This window comes from Macrobrachium nipponense, chromosome 14 (genome assembly GCF_015104395.2).
Source record: "Macrobrachium nipponense isolate FS-2020 chromosome 14, ASM1510439v2, whole genome shotgun sequence".
Classification (NCBI taxonomy): Eukaryota; Metazoa; Arthropoda; class Malacostraca; order Decapoda; family Palaemonidae; genus Macrobrachium; species Macrobrachium nipponense.
In genome coordinates, this window is record NC_087207.1 from 65453573 (window position 1) to 65463111 (window position 9539).

Sequence of the window (9539 nt, forward strand, 5' to 3'; positions counted from 1 at the left end):
GTCTAATTGCATGTACCATTTCTCTGTCTATCTTCTCTATCAACAACATTTTCTTTTATTCGGCGGTTTCTCAGCTATAGTTTTTGGTTTCCCTGATATATGCTATTTTTTATCCCCCCATCTTCTTCTCTAGCCATATCTTGCTTTTCATTACATTCCTGATGGAATCATCGCATATAAGTATTACCAAACATTTTAAACGCGTATCCGCCTCTATTTTTCACTGTGACTTATTTCCAGAGCGTCATGAATAAACATCACCCATTTACTTTTCATCCACAACAGCTTTTCATACCTGTTGAAAAGGCCCATTTGTGTACATGAAATGTCGACGCTAACCATTACTCCCGACTGGCTAGCGACAAGGCGTCAACAGATCACCGACCTTTGAGTGTGTAACTTTTGCTGCACCACTGAGCTGAGGAATACAATATACTTATCCGAAATTAACTCGTGATAATATTCGATTGGCAGATACTTATTTTGGTCCTCTAAATAAAAAAAATTAAAGCAATTATAGAACATATCATTCACAATAAATTGTTACTATTCGTATTGTAAGAGGCATAACGGACAGGGAATTGTAGTGGTGTGAAATGACAACGTACATTAATTGCGTTACCAACAAAAACTAACTTAACCTTCAACAGGTAATAGAGCAAAGGTTAGAGTTCATTCTGTTTAAAAAGAGGTGACCTGTATTAAGTAGAAAAAAATGTATGCACTCAGATGAGTTATATACCTCTTTAAATTTGACTTTACATATCCTTTGCATTTGGTAATCTAAATGAATTACTAGCTTACGCATATGATTCCACGGCATTGTTCTGAGCACTTTACATCGGAAGCTTCCACTTACGTGAGTACGGATATAAGTATCTGGCTCTTTTATCAGAGAATTTCAAATAAAAACAGTAAGGCTTTCGCCTTACTATTATCTGGTAAAAAGAGTGATTTCTACTAAGTTTATGGAAAAGCATAAACAAAATCCCTAATATGAGTAAAATAATAACAGTTACTTCTTTTTATGAAAATATCTATGCACAATCATTGATTATACGTACCTTCCCATTCATCATATTTTATCTTTGTTTACCAGAAGTATTCTACTACGACACAGACCAGATATATAGTTCATCTTTAAATTTCCGGGATTTTAAATCACTTCTAACAGCAGCATCCAAATCACTTTCCGAAGATAAATATATTATGGAAACGATTTCTTCTAATACTAACGCTCTCTTAGTAATTCAAAATTATATTCTCTTGTCACATTACTCAAAAGGATAACAACTACTATTTAGGGTGTTTGTATGGTATGTCTATTCTTTAGGGAATAATATCTTAAGATATATCTTAACTGATACATAAGTGTTTATTACAGGTAAAACAAGTCATAAACACTTATACTATAACAGGTAGTAGAACAGATGAAGTCAACGTTAATAAAAAAAAATACATATCCAGTCACCCTCTTTGCATCAAAATGTTACGCTTGAATTTCAGACATAAATTTTCTTCCTATCTTCATCTGTAGGAATGAAGTAATTGAAAAAAGCGTATAAGGAACCATGAAGCGAAACTCGCGAGAACAAAAACATGTTTGGAGTCATCAGATGGAACCGACTTCTCCCTTGGCACGTTGACGAAATGTTTTACTCATGGAATGTAAAAGTTCCGATGTCAAAGAACTCCTCCTCTTTTGATGTTCGCTCATTTCTTAGAAAAACAAAAGGCCATATTTGTTTAGTTGCCTTTGTGAGGGACTTGTAAAAGACTCCCAAAGACGAAACTCTTACACTTCCCTTGCATTATCCGACATCGAAAAATGCGATGGAACATAAAAAATATATCCATATTTAGTATGAAGAAAAAGAAATGTGACATGGTTCAAGATTTGACAGAATTCTTGTTTCATAACTATGCGAGGACAAGGATTTCGCAACAAAAACATTTCAGTGTATACTCATTTTTCTGTTTTTTGACAGACAGACAGATACATAATTCAGAAACGTATAACCATTTGTGATCTTACTGATATTGTGGCACATATTTTCATGTAAGTCATATCATATTTTGGGTATTACAAATTCAGCAATATCGATTTTTGGTTTTAGGACAATTGTTATAGGGTCAAAAGACCCCATTTCATTAAAAGGAGAAAACTTCTACCTGATAGGGAGACCTACCCTGGTTTGTTCCCATCACATGTCATCCCTGTAGATAACTGAAAATTAATAATCAAATCTTAGGTGAATTCAAACCCTCGCTATACAAGAATATAATAGCTAACATAATAATGGAATAAAATAAATTAAAGAAAATTTTAAAAATCATTTAATCACCATAACTCTTCCACGAAAACATCTTGTATATAATCATCCCCCTTATCCTCACTTGTCAGACAACCACATGAGTTTTTGCAATACACGTCATATAAAAGTCTAGAGAATTCATTATTAGGTAGCAACAACCGAACCCATCTGAAATTAAGAAACCACAATTATCTGACACTGAAATATATCACGAGTGCAATAGATAAATGTCTAGATTTCCCCTTTCTAGAAGCTGAATTCAATGTCCCATTATATAAACTTTTTAAAGTCTTTCTTTATCTTTACCTCCTAACGGATCTTCTAGCACACTCCAGTTTTTGGATCTCCACTGACAAATTTTTTTCTAATCAATCGATAAGGTCCCATATTGCGGTTATATCGATCTCCTTTGCACTCATGGACGTATGTATTTACACCTAGTAACTCATGTACGAATGCATGCACGCTAGTCTATTCTTGGTTCTGATGTATGTGCATTTTCCATTTCCGAAGTACATGTCTTATCTAGAGCACATATTGGTCACCTAACGTAACCTTTTCTGATCCTTCGCCATTCAGGTCTAAGGAATTCGCTGCTCTTTGCACCTGTCTCCAAAACACCAAACACTAAGGTTGTCGACCTCATTTATCTTGATATATATCCACATATACATTTGTGCAGTGACTTTTATACAATAATTAGGATAAGGTACTTTGTTAAGGTTACTATGATTTATATGTTATAGCACGATGGGTTGCTGTGGCGGTGATCGAAGAGCTATAAGTTAGGGTTGTTAACTTGAAACGACAGGGGGGTTTGCTAGAAAGGAAATTTAATGTCCTGATGCTTTGTCGCTGATTCATCTTGGAAACAACAACTCTCCCTCATTAAGGCGCGTCTGTTTCTAAGTAAGGAAATGTTATTTATAATTGTTTTGTGAAGACTAAGTATATAGAGACAGATATGAGTTGAAGACTGGAAATTTAAGACTTTTGGCGAAGGTTTGTCCTGAGATATTGCGATCAACTTGTAAAAGATGTTAAGGTCCTAGAAACTGTAGGATACGAAACTCCGATCTTCGGTAACTCCGCCTACCTTCTCTCTCTCTCTCTCTCTCTCTCTCTCTCTCTCTCTCTCTCTCTCTCTCTCTCTCTCTCTCTCTCTCTCTCTCTCTCTCTCTCTCTCTTCTATGGGTACTTTGGTCAGGAACGAACATTTTTTTTTCACAACCTGTTGCTAGCACCAGTGAGTAAAATTAATTTAGAACTGGGCAAGAAGTCTAGCTTCCTGAAATGGACCTACTGCTCGATCATAGGCGAAAAAATATATTAGAATATAATAAAAAAAACTAACTTACTTCAATATTATCTAAGATATTAGTTTGGAACAACGTAAATTTTAATAATTTCTTTTCTCTAGAGCAGGTTTAAAATTTTTTTCAGGATTTACATCAGTTACCTGGTTGTAATATTTGTTCTTAATGAAGAGCAGTACTTTAAAGATAACTGTTTATAGGAAACTGTTATTGGGTATAATGTCCCTAAAGAATAGCAAAATGGATCCGAATTGTAGAACTCTCACAATTAATTCACAAATGTTATGGCCTTTGTAGCACAAAAATATAAGTATTTTTTCTTTTATCATCATTACATAACTGAAATTCTAAATCGTTTGTTCTGCCAGTTAACCGATGAAACAACGAAACATGACGTTATTTTTCTTTGCTTTCAAGTAAAATCAGCACCCTTCATTTCTAGAACAGAAATGAAACTTGGGTCAGTTTCAAAGGGGCAGAAAGGGTTGTCTATTTCATCAAGATCGGAAATGAAAGAATAGGGCGATTCCAACTTTTAAAGTTTTACTCGGAAAACTATCTAAAGTAAGGGAGATGGAGATATAATTATCATCCATTTGCAAGGCACATTTTTTACTGCTTTCTTAAGTTTAAGCTGCATTTTTGTAGTAAGCCTTGGCAAGAAGTCCTGCAGAAATAAATATAATCTTGACATTGTATTTTTTCGCTGCTCCTACTGTATAGGTCAATGGACACAGAAAGTATTCATATTGTAAGGTTTAACGGTTGTTTTGTTTTGGGACAATCGTTTGCCGATTGTTTCCTTGTAGCTCCTTACCTAGTGGTGCTTTTTTTTTTTCTTTTTTTTTGGTGGCGAGTCGACGTCCATTGCACGACAGCACGGCTGCACGAGTTCCGACACCATCAGTTTGTAACAGGCCAGCGTAGAATCAGTATCTCGGCGGCTTTGGAGTAATTTTTGGAGCAGCTATGCTACATGTATGGTTACCTGAGGGTGGGAGATGGCATATTTCATTCACGACCTCCTCATGTTGGAGGATGACCCTGTCCTGGTTTATGGATTTGTTCCTTAGGGGAAGCATGTAGCTGCTTTGACTCAATCTTTTTCGTCAGTCGGGCTTCGTCCCAGTTGACAGTATATTCTTTCTTGACAACTTTCCTGAGTTTGTCTGTTAGGACGTAGGTATTTTATTGAGACAAAGATCTCGTTATATTGAGCGTTTTTTTATGGTTATTTTGGAACTAGTATGATTCTGTATCATTATTTTGTTTTTCCATAGGTTTGGTAATTTATCGAGTTGCTTAATGGTTATTGTGCTGTTTAATGCCTATTGCGCTGGTCATTTGTAATGAATTTTTTTCTGCTGCGTGCTTGTATTGTTTTTGGTATTGACTTTTATATTGGTTTCATTACTGACGCATGTAAAAACGTACATAATGTAAACAAAAATATTTAAAACTTAATTTAAGGGCACCGTTTTTGTTTGTCTACCTCAGTTTCTGCCAGACATTACAGTCCCATTCTTTTAAAAGTATTGAGAACCTGTAGAACTAAAAGCAGTTAAAAATATAATTATGCTATGATCAAATCTTGACCATCTTACATGATGGTAATTGGTAACAAATTGTTTTTCACAATAATTCTAAGCAATTGATCAAAATATTACGGCCATTGATTGAAATTATAAAATTCCTTGCTATTAATATATCGTCATCAAAACACTGATAATAGTTTTCAAAACACTGCTGAAAGTCTTGAAACCTAACACTTGATGGTGAACAGTAAGTGGACACGCACTAATTCATTTTCGCAGACTTCATTGAGTAAACTAAGTATTCCAGTAATTCACTTTCCATAGCTACAGCTACATCAGCAGTTACAGAGCCCAATTTATTTAATGTCACACAAGCCTATTTTAGAGCTACTGTTGACCGTTCTTTGAATATTGCCAGCGCTCAGGCACTCATGGCTTAATGCCGAACTCGCAGACTTTTCAGCAAAATCGTTTCCGACGGCGTTATACCTGAAAAATCAGCATTTCGTGCGTTTCTAATAGCTTTGCTCTCATCCAAAATCATACAAAGGAATGTACTCTTGCCAAGAGATTTGCTCGCCTTCTTGCTTTTATGCATCACAACTTCAAAAATTGCAGTTCATAGATTGCTGTAGACAATACCTATTTTTAAATTGGATCAAGCTAAATCACTTTTGCATTCGAAAATTTCTCGCACTTAACCTGATTTCTAAATTGTCGACTTTTTAGATTCCAGCTGATTTTCCTGAATTTTCTTTGGACGCAAGGCACATTTCCAAGTAGACTGAAACACATTTCCCCGAAACAGTCTTCAAAGCTTAGGTAATTCTAGTGGGATAACCTGATCAACACTTGTCACCTTTTGGGTAGTAGCCCTTGGTTCTCCTTCTCTTACCTTTAATCCTCAGATTAATACTGATTTTATACGGAGGGATGGCAAATTTCCGCTAAGTGGCCGCGCCTCAAAACCACATTAGTATGTGTAAGAGCTCAAGATATTTAAAACAATATAAATTCTCAGAGTATATCTATATCATATAGTATTGTGATAAAGGATTTAGGAATCAAAGAAAATCTGGAAGGTGCCATTTGAATACGCTTTAGATTATTGCATTCGGTTCAGTGAAAGTCATTACTGAGAGAAATGATTCGGTTATTTAGATACAAAGGTTTTGATTGCGAAGTCTCGGTGATATACTAGTTTGGGTAAAATATCCTGTTGGAAAATGAATGAAATAGGAACTGAATTTCTACTGAGAGATTGTGAATGCAAGATCTGAATTATGTGTTTGAGTGAAATATCCCAGACATGGAATGAACAAAATGTATAAGCTGGAATATTTGAAGATTCATCGAATACCACAATGGTCACTTGGTATATAAATCTATAGACGCGCTCGCAGGAAACAGACGAGAACTCGGTGTCTTCTAATTTTTCTTTCATCTTTCCAGCGATCGCTCTTTATACGTATGTGCTTGATGAATAACACTTATAAGTAGCTTAAAGTTTAAATTCTTTGTGAAGGATATACATTTTGTTTCTGATTTTATTTTTTGATTAAATATTTTAATTTAACAATTTTAAGTTTTGCCTACTTATTGGTTTTAAGATATCACTAACTTCAGTGTAATTTAGAAGGTCGAGAGACAGCGACTAACTTTTTGGGGGGGAAAACTGATTCATACTAACTAAAATCCAATTATGCTCTGATTAAAAATTAAAGTTAAAATTAAGATCAGGTAATCACACAAGAAAGGTTTCGGTTATATAATCAATTTGTAAATTGCATGCAAATTTCTCTCTCTCTCTCTCTCTCTCTCTCTCTCTCTCTCCAATTTTATAAACAACATTTAATTATTTATGTTCGACGAATTCATATCTACAAAAATAACAATAATCAAATGAATTATTAGTAATAGTGCCTTGATTTGATTGCATTAAACATGTATGGAAAACGAGTAACGTTTGTAAACATAGTATAGAGTCACTAGTTCTCATGAATTTTTTCGCCCTTCCCCCTGTCTCTGTGTTAGTCAGTACTGTCCCTTGAGTATATGTTGTGACGAATTTTTACACTTCTCCCTTGATGCCTGTCATGTGAGGATTTGTAGTTTCAAACGGTTATTATGTTTGTTCAACCTGCCTATTTAGCGTTTGTATTTTGATCTCTACCACTACGTACCATTTTTTCGTCAATGGCTTAGAAATTAAGCAGAAACCGGCGAGAAAACAAGTGCACACACACACACACACACACCACACACACACACACACACATATATATATATATAATATATATATATATATCTATATATATATATATATATATAGATATTATAGATATATATATTATATATATATATATATATCTTACGAGCATCAAAATGACGCTTGTTTAAATAGTTGGAGATAACTCCTAACTGGGAAACGTGACATACCTTTCATTGTTCCCATTGAGTGTCACCTCTGAAGCTAGCTGAAAAATCAATTATTAAGCTCTTGGCAAATTCAAACTCCTGATACAAAACTATAAAAAGGTATTGAATAAAGTCCCAAAGAAAACTCATCTAATCACTTTTACTCTGTCAAGAAAACATCCTGTATATAAGTTTCTCTTTTGTCCCATATGTCCAACTACTACTTGAGTCTTTAACAATACTTGTCATAATTAAGTCAAGAGAATTCATTTTTAAATACCGACGACAGACTCCATCTGAAATAAAGAGACCATAATTATCAGACAATTAAACATTAAAGTTCGTCAACAAAATGTGTGTCGCACCTCACTACCCCTCTCTAGAAACTGAACTTAATGTCACTACAAAGATATATAACTTTTCAGAGTTTTCACTTTACTTTACAACGGACCTCCAAACGCCTCCTCATACACACATACACAATCAATATCAGGTAATAACCCTTTAATTATCATACTAAAGATCATATCTTACTCTTTTGTAAACTGATGTACATATGTACGCCCACCAACAGACGCACAGATACATGCATGCTACTGAACACACCAACGAACGCAAGCTACTCTGTTCCCATGTCACGTTCGCTGGTGCATTTACTCGGCAACCTTTAATTACCTGAGGTAACCTCCCTGTCATTTAACTCATATCTCTGGAATGTATTCGCAACTTATATTGCAGCCGGCGTGTTTTCCAATATGTGTCTCACATCGGCGCCTTGAGGAATTCACTGCCTTGCATCTGTTTCTAACCGGGAAGAGCTAAAGTTATCAACCTCATTTATTTTATTATATATGTCTATTCATTCCTCTGACCAGTGCCTTAAGATGGCTCGGCTACCTATATGTGTGCACCTCTGTCGCACACTACATTGGCTACTAGTTCATAATGTCTTTACTTGCCACATGATTTAGAGCTACTTCTGCTGCTAAGGTTCTCCTATTCTGTCGGCTGCATAGAAGTTTGATGGCTCCCGCAACACACACTGACCATCATTATCACTACCATAACAGCAATCACTGGAACTGTGTAACGTTCGTCGAAGGAAAGTCCGTCTCCAGTGTAGGCGGAACTTTAACCGCCTCATGTAAGTGTTTCATGAACACCTTTGTCAATTAGTTGTATACCTGCCGGCTGAGCACCATGAACCATTCCGAGATGACACGACAGGAACCATCGAATATCTGTGACCCCTGTAGTAGGACTGAGTTGTTGTCTTTGTCACATATAGTGGAGATCATGCATCTGGCGCAGAAGATCGCTGTCGTTGTTTTCGTTGTCACTACTTGATATGGGTGTGAGATTCTCTAAAGTCACAGTGAGTCGGTATTCCCTCATGAGCTAACTCTACTTCACACCCTGTCAGGTCGATGCATTTTAGAGTAAATATGCTACTCTCACATACCTATCTGTCATAAACTAACATACATCCTGCTTTATAGTCAACTGCTGAGGATTGGAGTTCCTCTCCCATAATGTACTTGGTCTCTACCCCTATCCATATGACTGCTGACCCCTTAAAAGTACTAGGAAATGGTTGCAATATATAGCTATGAAATGGTTATTTATCATGAACTGTTATGTCTACAAGTAACCCCTTATCTGACAACTGTACTCTTGAAACCCCATTGTATCTATACAGCTCATCTCCCGTAAAAATAGCATTTGACCCCCATTCATATGCCAAGTCTTCTAGGGTTGACTTCAAGACTCCTAACAGCAACATGTCCTTTGAAATCTTCCCCTGAGAAGCTGCTATGACTGCTTCTACCTGGCTTTTAATTTCCCTCAGCAATGATTTGGTCTCTTTTTCAATGCTAACTAGTGTAGTATGTACAGTGAAAAATATGATGGTGACATCTGGGTCATCACATATCCCTTTCACTGTTAGGTGTAAT